This window comes from Scardinius erythrophthalmus, assembly GCF_964197995.2.
Source record: "Scardinius erythrophthalmus genome assembly, chromosome: 20".
In the NCBI taxonomy this organism is placed as follows: domain Eukaryota; kingdom Metazoa; phylum Chordata; class Actinopteri; order Cypriniformes; family Leuciscidae; genus Scardinius; species Scardinius erythrophthalmus.
The window spans coordinates 33,107,995-33,121,180 of NC_138240.1; positions in this window are offsets into that span (position 1 = coordinate 33,107,995).

Here is a 13,186-nt window from a genome sequence, read left to right on the forward strand (position 1 = left end):
TCCCATTCCCATGAAGTGAAAAAAGGAATTATAGCTTCATTACAGTTATATTTGGATAAAATTGTCTGACAAAAACATAACAAATATATAATGTTTTACAACTACATCATGTATTGCAAAATCTGTCTCAAGTGCCAGTGTTTTCAATACATGCTGTGGAAAGTCCCTTACATATTATTTTGAATTTTTTGAAGATGCCATTTTTGCATTTAAATGCCAGTTCCATAAAATTCCCCCCAGTTCTTCTTCAACGTAATCAGACACTGTCCTATGGTCTGGATTGAAAATTCTTGGCCACACAGCAAAGAAATGCCTGTTATGTAAGAAATTAAATTATTAGCTTACTCAAAAAGTCACTTCAGTGAAATGCATTCTGTGCAACCAAGAACATGGTGAATGTTTCTGTTTGTTTATTTGGTGGGAAATAACAGCAGCCAGTGAAAAAAACTCTGATTTATAATTGAGTCGTGTTCTACAGCTGTTGATCGAGTTTGTTAATAGCAGCCAAAAATCTGGCCTCAACAACTGAAAGAATTTCCCACAGCTTAGCACATAATGAGAAAACAAAATGAATGACATATAAATTGACAAAACAAACATCATGAGAATCTGCATCTTGTCACGGACTGCATTCCCCATGAGCCTTGCTGGCTCTTAACCATGCACACCTGTCACTCATTAGCCCTCATTACAAGCACTATATAGCACACACACACACACACACACACACACGCCATCACAAGTTGTCTAGCCTTGTCAAAAGAACACAGACTCACTTACCTGAGAATATCCTGCCATAAGCTTTTGTGATCTTCTGCAAACTCTGTTATGCCGGGTTCAGACTACACGATATCAGCCTGATTTTAGCACTATACCTTTGACATTGTTGTGATTCATAAACAATGGGCATAAGGACATAAGAATCAATCGTTTTATCTCATATATTGTGTCATAGTGGACCGCAACCGCCGCCATGTCTGAGACGCTTAACAACATCACGACAGAAAGACGGTCCTCTTTTTTTTCCCAGTACTCCACAATGGATTCTGTCACCAGCTTGACCAGTAAGAGCACATAAGCTCTTCAGTACACATCTTTAAAGCATGTCAAAATGAAAGACAGACGATGGGATTGGTGCTGCTAGGTGGAATAATGCAATAGAGGAAAGGATCATGGAGCAATGGAAAAATAATCCTGCCGTTATGATGTTTCCTCGAGGTAGTACCACGACAGAGTGAAAAAGATCAATGCTAATACTGGAATTAGCATTAAGCTAGCAAGATAGCCTGTTTGTTTACGCTCTTGTTTCCGGAAGTCAGTTGCTTGCTCCGCCTTCTCGATGACATCACGCATTTAGGAGTCAAAATCGCATAATCAGACACAGTGACTATCGTAATAGACAAAGATATTGTGCAGTCTGAACATGGCATTACCTCACTCCAAGTCATCTAGTCATCTCCTCGTCATCCAAGTCATCTCCTTGACACGTCTGCTCCCTTGTAACAAAGTACACAACTTCTTAACTTGAGTGAAAGTACAGATACTACTGGTCAGATATTAGTCTGTTATAAGTAAAAGTTGTACAATATTTATTTTTTAAATGTAGTGAAGTTAAAGTAAGAGGTTTCCAGAAAAAATAATACTCAAGAAAAGTACGAATACTCAAAAAGTGTACTTACAGTAAGTACAGCACTCAAGTAAATGTACTTCCTTACTGCCCACCCCTGCTTGTGTGTGTGTCCGTCTGTCCGTGTCTGTGTGTCCGGATCATCTGTAAGACAGAACCAGTTATTATCATCAAAGACTCCATTGTTGTTTATTTGTGATCGCTGCACTTCTTACCTGCATTGGATTGTGTTCCTGCTGTTTTTATGATAAAACTTACCAGTTTGTTATTCCTCAACATCTGCTATCGTTGTTGTATTCAAGCCTATCGTGATACATCTAAACTGAACTGGCTTGAATACAAGGGCAAAAGGAAATCAGAACATAACATGTTTCACAAATTCTTTTATAATAATACATAGAACTTTAAATTCAATTAATAAGTTGATTATTATTTTATTTAACAATGTGATTAATTAAATATGTTCAATGGGATGACATTTATTTAAAGAATTTTCTTTATTTATATTTATGACCATTTGTATGTATATAGCATATAAATAATAGCAGATTTTGACTAAAGTCAAAAAAGTAACGTTCGAAAGTATTGTCACCCTTGTGAAAAAGTACGCTTTATTGTATTGAATGTGCACCTGTAGTTTACTTCAAATCTTAAAAGTATATATTGAAAGAACAAAACTGTACTTGCAGATAATATAATTTTAATTAAATAAAAGTCAAAGAGTCCACTTTTATGCTTCTTTGCACAAAATACTTTTACACTTTTAAAAAGTTCAATTTGTAATGTCAAAATAAAAGGTAGAGGTAGAAGTTAGAGTACATTTTAATTCATTATATTTTAATAATCTTTTGTCATGTTTTAAAGTATACTTATTTTGATGTATTGGGTAATGTACTTCATTATAACTTGTATAACGTGTTTTTCGATATTACATTTAAAGGTAATATATTAAAGGTACTAAATTGCAACTAAGATTATTACAAATCTGCAATTATAAATATATTTAAATCATGGCATACAAGTTCAATAGAAGTGATAAGTAAAGATTTGTACATTTCTAAAGCTGTGCACAAACTTCTACATGTGAGATATTGTTTGGATTAGCGGGGTGAATAACTAATCACAGAATTTAAATTTCTGAGGTAAACTAAGCTTATTAAATTGCATTTATTAGTGGAAAGTGCAAAGAATCATACGCATTTTAAATATCACATTGATCTCCACATTCCTCTGTTACTGAATGAACATTTCCTGTAATTCCAATGCCGTCCACTCCTACATGCCTCCACGCATATTTATATTGAACCATTTTTTATACTGCCACCTGCCTAAAATAAATCTCTGCAATAATAATATCCCATCCAGGAACATCAAGACATGGTGTCTGGCCAATCCTAACACAATGAATTCCAGCAGTCTGAGAATTATGCGAGAATTACGCCAACAATTTACGGCTTCTGCCCACTCCTCTTTGCTCTATTTAAGAGTCAGTGATGACATGTGTCTTCGAATCAACATGCACTCTCTCTGTAAGACTCATGTAGTGTTAGGTCAGTGTTGTTTATCAATCAAAACCCCCGTCATTTCCACATCAGTCCCTCTCTGTTTCACACGCTAAAGAAAAGCATGTTGCTGCGTCATCAGAGGGTTTGAATCTAGGCCTCAGTGCTTTGGAGCTCTGGCAGTCTGGTCTATAAAACCTAATTGTCCTGAACAAAATCTTGTAACAACGTGGTGTGCTACGACCTGAATGGCACATTTATAATTTTTGTTACTTAATAAATTCTGCTCTCATCAACGTCACTTACTCAAACTCTAAATTCCCCCCTTCATAAGAATTCAAACATTCTCTCTCTCCTTGTGTCCCTCTGTCTCCTCTCTCATTAAGGCCAATGGAAAATTCTTTCTCCAGATTTATCAGCATGTTAATGAAGAGAACAGAATAAAGAGGGTGGGAATCACAAAAGCAACTTCATGCCAAACATTTCCAGAAATTCCTTTGCAGCAGTGGTTCTCAGCTGGTGGGTTGTGACCCAAAATGGCACCAAGCTCTGTTTTAAATGCAAATAATAGAATATAATCATGCATATTATGATTTGATTAACTTTTTTTATTAGCTTATTAACTTTCAAAAAAAAAAAAAAAAAAAAAAAAAAAAAAAGATTGTGTGTTTTCCTATTCATCCTGGATAGGGGTCAGTAAGATTTTTTTTCTATCTATTAAAGAAACCTGAAAAAGCACGTATAGCATAGAGGATGAAAAGCAATGGCCCTAGTACTGAGCCTTGTGGTAAGTTGTAAACTATATGACACCTCTTCATTTCCTGCAACAAATTGAGAATGGTAAGATAAATACAATTTAAACCATGCCAATGCAATTCCACTTACGCCAACATAGTTTTTGAGCCTATCCAACAGAATGCTGTGGTCGATATCAAAGGCAGCACTAAGGTCCAGAAATACTAATAGAGAGATGCATACACGATCAGCAATTCATTTGTAACTCTGAGCAGTCTAAGTACTATGATACTGTTTAAATCCTAACTGGAATTCCTCGCAGATACCATTTCTTTCCAAGAAGGAACATAGTTCTGAGGATAGGCCTACAGCTTTTTTAGTGTTTTTAAACATTTTAGTTCATTCAAAGAATTCATGTTCGGTATATGTGAACAGTAAAGCCTGCCTTCTTTGATTTGATTGTCCCTCATTTCTATGGTGTCTATTGTAGTCCTGACCTAAAGTCATGCCATTGGTTGAGTCAGTGTTGCTGAATTGGGCTGGATAAGATACTCAAACAAACATTTTTGGGCTTACACTTTTTGAGGAGTCAACCTACCAGTAAATTCTAGTTGTCTCTGCATTTTAACATGAAGTACAAAAAAATATTTTAACATCTTTATCTTCTTTTAAAACAATAATTTCTGGGCCAATAAAGTCTCCGCACTGCCTATTAAATACTCAAGATCTTCAAATAATCCAAGCAATTTTATTTTATTTGTTTCCTTGATTTTTCAATTGACAAAAATCCTAATAACAAGGATCCAGAGAACAACAAAGATCAAGACTTAGCAACAAGCACTCCAAATATGTTTATGTTCAGTTTCAGATTCAACTTGCATCTGGAACATTGTCACTCTCTTCCATGGTCATTGTGAATGAGTGAGTGAGAAGATAATGTAGCGTTATTACAATTGACAGAAATGAATGGCAATAAAGAGCCTCTCGTTCAGTCGTCCTGGTATTTGATCAAGTTCTGTTAACAGGATGAAGTCTTTCAAGTAAAATCTGAGCAGTTCACAAAATCTGCAGCCATTTTTTGAAGACAACAATAACTTGAAATGTTTATTGTGATTAGACATGTTTTGGAAAATTTCAACAAGAAGGTGTCAGCACTGTGGAAGTCCTTGAAGTTAAGGAATTGTTCACCAAAAAAATAAAGGGATGAGGATTTGCAGCGATTCACTTTTTCCACATTTTGTTATGTTACAGACTAATTCCATAATGGATTAAATAAATTATTTTCCTCAAAATTCTACAAACAATACCCCATAATGACAATGTGAAAGAAGTTTGTTTGAAATTTAGCAAAAAAACACATGTACTGTACATAAGTATTCATAGCCATTGCTCAATACTTTGTTGAAGCACCTTTGGCACCGATTACAGCCTCAAGTCTTTTTGAGTATGATGCCACAAGCTTAGTTGGCAAACCTATTTTTGGGCAGTTTCTCACATTCTTCTTTGCAGAACCTCTCAAGCTCAATCAGGTTGAATGGGGAGCATCGGTGCACAGCAATTTTCAGATCTCTCCAGAGATGTTCAATCGGGTTCAAGTCTGGGCTCTGGCTGGGCCACTCAAAGACATTCACAGAGTTGTCCCGTAGCCACTCCTTTGTTATCTTGGCTGTGTGCTTAGGGTCATTGTCCTGTTGAAAGATGAACCGTTGCCTCAGTCTGAGGTCCAGAGCGGTCTGGAGCAGGTTTTCATCAAGGATGTCTCTGTACATTGCTGCATTCATCTTTCCCTCGATACTGACTAGTCTCCCAGTTCCTGCCGCTGAAAAACATCCCCACAGCATGATGCTGCCACCACCATGCTTCACTGTAGGGATGGTATTGGCCAGGCGATGAGCAGTGCCTGGTTTCCTCCAGACATGACGCTTGCCATTCAGACCAAACAGTTCAATCTTTGTTTCATCAGACCAGATAATTTTGTTTTTCATGGTCTGAGAGTCCTTCAGGTGCCTTTTGGCAAGCTCCAGGCGGGCTGTCATGTGCCTTTTACTGAGGAGTGGCTTCCGTCTGGCCTGATTGTTGGAGTACTGAAGAGATGGTTGTTCTTCTGGAAGGTTCTCCTCTCTCCACAGAGAAACACTGGAGCTCTGTCAGAGAGACCATCAGGTAGTGATGTTACATTTGACACTGAAGCTTCAAAGTGCATATCGAGTACGCAGCGCAATTTCTCATGAAGCTCCGTGCCGGAGCGCGTATTGTTTTCAGAGAAACACGTGATCGACGAAAAACGAAGCCTCACTTTCTTTACAGTCACGTCAATGCTTCACTTGGCGTGTCGGAATGTTTGAACCCAGACCACTACTCTGCAGGTTTTTGGAAGTTTAAGTACATTTACTAACATTTTTTTATATATATAAATAAGCCTACAGCCTATGTTACATGATCATATATTCTGAAAATAATTAGACCAACATTTACTTGCATCAAGCAACTCTGTTGGTATTTTTATTTCTGTATAGTATTAATATGATTGTTACATTTATTTTATTGCTACACTTTAATATGTTAATTATATTATCAGAAAACTGAACATTTAGCGTTGCCAGGCTTTTATTTGTGCTTAATGGATAAAACAACGGTGCTGCGCACTCAGCTGCTCATAAACATGGCTGCTATATCTTTGACCTGCCACAAGATGGCGCTGTTTTCGACACTCTTGATGCTTCGAATCTTTTCCCGAAACATTCAAGTGAAAGCCTCAGTGCTTCATGAGGCTTCATTTGCCCATCCCTACAATCAGGTTCTTGGTCACCTCCATAACTAAGGCCCCTCTCCCCCGATCGCTCAGTTTGGCCGGGCGGCCAGGTCTATGAAGAGTCCTGGTGGTTCCGAACCTCTTCCATTAACGGATGATGGAGGCCACTGTGCTCATTGGGACCTTCAATAAGGCTGTAACATAACAAAATGTGGAAACACAAAAGCAGTTGTTTAGCTGAATGTTGATGCTATTGTTGTCAATAATATGAAAGTGAATGGTGACCAAAAATGATGAAAAGCTCCATAAAAGTAGTCTGTCTGGCTATGTAGAGTCATATTATAGCTTTGTGGGAAAAAAAAATTAATTTGTATGAACTGTTCCTTTAAAACATCTTATGTTATGTATGTAACTGGGTTCCCTGAGAAGGGAACGAGACACTGCGTTTTGTCGCTTTGGTGTTGCTACTGCATGACCGGTGTCTGAAGCATGTGTGAAGTCTTGATTGCCTGTTGTGAGGTCAGGTGATGTAGCGCGTCAGCAAGACCATAAAAGGGTACCTACATCACAGAATCCCCAGATTCCAATTTTCTGAAGGAATCCACAGAACCATGCCCGAAGTGTGGCAACGCGACGCAGCATCTCGCTCCCTTCTCTGGAAACCGGGTTACATGGGTAACCTAAGACGTTCCCTTTCGAATTGAACTTCACAATGCATCATGCCGCCACACTGTTTAAGATGCCTGCCTATCAAGGCTGTGGCACATTAGCACAGAAATTGTTGAGCAGAAATACTGGATCAACATAGAAGGACCTGTGATCCTGTGGTTGAATCCATGTCCAGACTTTAAAATCTTAAGAGTGTGTGTGGAGAGGACCAGCCTGCCGCAGAACAAACATCTGGCAAGGATGCGCCCTTTCAGGACCCACTGAGTGATGTTGGGCAGAAGTCGCCACCCTGCCGCAAAGTCTGACAGAGGAGGAATAATTTTTTCAATAGTATTGATCAGTTCGAGGCCCTGAAGCAGCGAACTAGCAGGAACCCCTCAAACTAACCAAAGGGAGGATTCGCTCGTGAGCGGAGATAGGACTAATGAACAGTCAGACACCTCCACCTCCTGAATCACCAAGGGTGGCAGGATAAGTAGAGACGTCCCCTGAGAGCCCCAAAGAAAATCTGGCGCCTGACACCCATCCCATGAGAAGAGAGCAAGGAGACATGCTCACGATGAACACAGTCAGCCACTATGAACACTGTGACAACAAGCATTTTCAATGAAGCATGTTAGTCTGAATCCGGTCTGGGGTGCAAATTCCAAGCAGGAGGAGGCTGTGAAAGGGCCTGCAGATCTCCGGCTCTTCTAAACAAAGTTAATGCTAAAAGAAAAGCCACTTAAAAGAGTCAGTTACTAATCTGAGGATGACTCTTAGTGTTCAAGTAGAGCCTCTGATGAACCTTTCAGGACCACAGAAAGATCCCAAGAAGGAACTCGCTACCTGCAGATAGGCCTCTGTCATCTGGCACAGCGAAAAATGGAGAAAAAATCTCTTCAGAAGCTCTGGCAGAAGGTATGTGGCTATGGGAAATAGCTTCCATATATACTTTAAGGGCAGTAGGTGCTAACACTGCTGATAGATGCTCTTGGAGGAACTTCAGCACTTTAACAACTGAGCAGTTGGGTTCTGGGGACTGGGTTCAAGTGGCGTTTTTCACACCATGACTTGAAGAGCAGTCAATTTAGGACATACAGTTTCTTTATGGATGGAGTTCTGGAACTCAGAATCGTCTCAACAACCTCAGTTAAGAGACTGGAATCTATGAGATGGTGCTCCTTTGGAGCCATACATAAAAAAAGTTTCGAAAAAAGTGAAAGATTGACCCCTGCACTTGAGAAAGGAGGTCTCTCTGGATGGGAATCTCCAAAAGAGTGCCATCCAGGGGAGACAGTAGATCCTAGAACCAGACTCAGGCTGGCAAAAATGGACCCAATAATAATTGGTGGATTGGTCTTGGCGAACCCTCATTAGAGCTCCCAGGAGTAGAGCTATTGAAGGAAAGGTGTACAGACGAAGCCTCTGCCATGTCTGTAACATGGCATCCAGCCCCAAAGGATCTGGAGGTGCGAGGGCAAACCAGTGGGGACAGTGGGCCGACTCCTTAGAGGTGAAAAAGACCACTTCCTCTCGGCCTTACCTCTACCATATGTACTCAACTACCTGTGGGTAGAGTCACCATTGTCTCAACAGGATGCCTGCTCCCAGATTTGCATGCCCCATAATATAGACTGCCATCCTTGATTGACTCAATTTTTTTTAACCTCTTAGCCTGCACCCCCGCTTTTGGGAAAAAAAAAACTGAAGAAATAGCATACCGAAACTAAAATAGATCTCATTTAGAAACCCTCCACCTTCACCAGCTCCACCTGTATAGATCTGCTACAGGTAATTCATGTACGCTATATTGTACAGCAGCAGCATGTCTTACATGCTCACAGCAGCGCGTTGTGTATGTATTGTTAGAAGCAAGTCCCGTACTTGCTCTGCAGCAGCTGCAGCAGCAGTAGCAGCAATAACCTATAGCAGCAGCTGCAATAAAAGCAGAAGCAGCAGCATAGCAGATCTATTCCGCCAAGATATATTAAATTTGTTATACTCATTACCATGCCAAACACTCCGAGAGTTGTCATGACAGAAATACAGTTCATGAAGCCTTTGCACTACAAGCACAAGTGTGTTCTGAAAGCAGACACTTGGCAGTTTGTTGTCATCAAGTCAGAAATAATTATTGCCATAATGAAAAAAAATATTCGGGGCATAAATGTATTGTGGAGTTATTAAAAATGTATTTGTATGAAATGTCTTTATGGAAAAATATGAAATTGGCCTTGCTGCAGTCTAGAAATGCACTGCAGCTAAAGCCACAAGACTGATCATGTTTTATTTCAAATATGAAGATGATAACTCTAAAACTCTGAGTTTTATGAAATACTTTTAAGACCATATCATAGGATTTTATTTAGAGAAGACTCTAAAATGCTAACTGATGTTTATTCACATGTTTTAAGCATCCATTCAGTCTACTGTTTTGTGGTGCAATCTACCCCATTCAGTTTCAGTCTCCCCTGCACACATTCACACCTCTCTGGCTGGGATGTGGCTCTTATTCTTATTCTTTTGCCTTTATTATATTTACTGATGATTTTCTATTCACACTGTTCTAATCCCTCGTTTCATTGATCAAACTTCTCACTTCATGTTCTTTGGCTTTATATCAAATGCCCTTCTTAAAAAAAGAAGCATTTCAGTGATCTTTACTTTTCAAAATTAGTCATAAAACATAATCGCTCCCGGTAACAGGTGCTTAAGGACTAGCTAGCATGTTAAGCAGAGTAAAGCAGAGGTCAGAAATTGAAGCTTAAGTCTTAGAACTTTTTAATGATGTATACAGTAGTTTTTCATGCTAATTCTGTCACGACACCTCTCATGAAATTGGTATGGTAATAAAGATTGGCATGGTAATGGATATGACAATATTAATGTATTTGGTCTTGTCGGAATAGATCTGATAAGCTGCTGCTGTTGCTGCAGAGCAAGTACCGAGACTTGCTACTGCGAATACATTCACAGACCTTGCTGTGAGCATGTAAGTCATGCTGCTGCTGCACATGTAACATACATTAATGAACCCCGTAGCAGATCTATACAGGTGGAGCTGTGGAAGGGGGAGGGTTCTGAAAGGGTTCAAAACAAAGATACTTCCTGAACTAAACACAAAACTAGACGCAACCCCCTGTCCCACTTGCTGGCAGGAACAACTGAATGTAATAAAGAGGGGACTTGTTGAAAGGAGAGGCCCATTATTTTTTAGAGGGATTTTAGAATCCTGCTGGAGACTGTTTCTTCACAAAATGATGTTTTATTAACCAGGTTCGGGAGGAACACGTTCTAATGATCAAACAATCAAGTCATTCCAACCAGCTGTCAGCAATCAGTAATCAACAGGTCCACTCAATCAGCATGATTAAAGGCCTATAAATACACATAGTCGACTCACCCATATTCCTCGACAGTTTTCAGCATTCCTCCACCACCCCATCTCCTCACACTTGCCTGGTTATCTTCCTACTCTGGGTTCGGGCCAAATTTCCGAGCTCGGAGACCTCCCCCCGGACTGCACGCCAAATACGCATAACTATTTATTCTCTGATCATTTGTAAGGGTGAACTCGTGAAATGCGGAACCTGGTGGGATAGCAAGACAGCTCCTTGTGGGCACTGAGGAAGAGTGAGCCCTCATTTTAATGTGGTGTGACACACTTCTCCCCCGAGGCAGCTTGCCGACAGGCCACTGAATGCCATAGTGAATTGCTCTGTTCGGCACCCTGAAACAGCTCACTAACTGGGAACTGCCTGATCTTTGAAACCAGGGGACTGATAGTGTCCCAATATCCACCGAAGAGGGGAAAGGGGCAGGTGCCACACTCCAGCAGTAAAGCTGGGCAGACCCCTGTTAAAGACTGCTGCTTTCCAAACATAAATGTGGAGGGTTACCGAAACAGCCCCTTGCTTTTTTCAGTGTCCCCACGAATATTTAACCGCAGATGCCGCTTTGTGATTATCATAATTAGCTTGGAGAGATGGCCAAGAGCATTCATAAGCCTTTGGTGGCACGGAGGAGCAGAAAAGTTGTTTTTTACACTGTCTGTTTGGAATAACTGAATATGTGTGTTTTTCTTTTTACTAAAACAACTCAGGACTCATTGCACGTAGCTAGAGAAAGAAAGGGGGACACCTGGCTGCTCTTGCCTTAAACTGCAAACATAATCCACACACCACTTCTGCAAACGCTGGATCTGAGCCGTGAGGTTGCTTTCAGAGTCGGTAGAGAGGACAAGAGATAGGGGAACACCCATCTCAAGTTCTGCCTCTGCCAACTCAATTTGTGATCCCTGTGATCACACAAATTTTGTATATTTTGTTGTAGTGGGGACAAAAAAGGGAACACGCTCGGGGTTAAGCACATGTGAGATGCGTGGTGGGGCTCATAAGTTCAGTAAAAAGAGTCAAGTTAGTTTCAGCTGTTTATCTTTATAGAACAGAAAATATGCATAAAACAAATCCCCATGATTGAAGCCACCATATTTCCTCAGCAATCTCGGGACCAGAACCACGAGGTGCAAACACCTGACTCTGATTGTTCGAGAAGAGAGCCAGGCAGGAGTGGAGCTTCCTCTAACAGGAAACGCTCACAAAGAGGACAGTCAGGCATTTCGAGGGCTGACCGAGCGTGCCTCACTCCCAAACACACAGATCTTGCATCTATTAATATTAAAAAATTGGTTTGTTTTCAAAACTATCATATTTTACATGTGATACAAACATATTTTTGATGACAATATTTACTGATATTATGTTACCACAATTACCATAATTGTATTACTAGTAACAATGACATTGGGGTCACATTTACATTTGTCCGGCGAGTTTTCGAGGTCAAAATCCAGTCATTCCGAAAGGAATTCACATGACCAGTTTTGAGTTTAGCTTGAGGGCAAAAGATTTCCCCATGCAGATTTCACTTGTTGGTCATACGGTTTTGCCACATTGACCATCAGAAAGCTTCTTGGTTTGAAAGTGATCTCTGTGTTTCTATGTTTGCATTAAGATGATGAGGTGAACAAGGAGGCTCTGGGTGCATGAAGAATTCAATTGAAGGAATGCTAACTCTTCAGCAGCAAGTACACAACTGAACCTTCTAGGGCTAACATTACATAAACTGTACTGACAAGTGCTAAAGCCAATAGGAACAAAGCAAGTCTCTGACATGTGATTGGTTCATAGCAAAACATAAGAAGCTGTGCTTCATACATCACTACACTATTGACAATAGACAATTTTTTTTTTTTTACTTTTTTATCCAAAAATTTTTACTAATGTGGACACACCTTTACAGAGCCTACAGCATTTTTTTTTCTACTGAAAGACAAAAACACTGATTAAAAAGACATTTTTGCAGTGTTGCCTCATGAACTTATGAAAATATGGATGGAGTGAGGGAACATGGTAACAGAGACAGAGCAACATTCCTGCTTATGGATGCCCACACAAAACTTTTCTGAAGTGAACAGGGCTGTTTCCTCTAGCAAAAAAAAAAAAAAAAATTAAAAAGAAAAATAATCCAATGAAAGCATCTCAGGATTGCTTACATACCTGTACAAATACAAACATGTGTTGCATATGTTGGCACACACACACACGTGCGCGCACACATACTCATGCAAAGGCATGCTCAGTGGAAATATCAGTCCATGACTCATAAGCGTCTGCTTCAGCATTTTTCCAAAATCTGGCCTTTATTACGAGCAACAATGGCAACATTGCAAATCAGGTACATCTGCAACAGCTCTACAGAGGAAGATCTGCCCAAACACTGGGGCATTTCAAACTAAAAATATCCATACAACATTCATTCAATCAAGTAGTTCATTTTACTAGGATGCCTTCAGTTGCAATACCATTACTTTAGGTTATTAAAGGTATTCTGGTGGTGAAAAAATATACATGACACGTC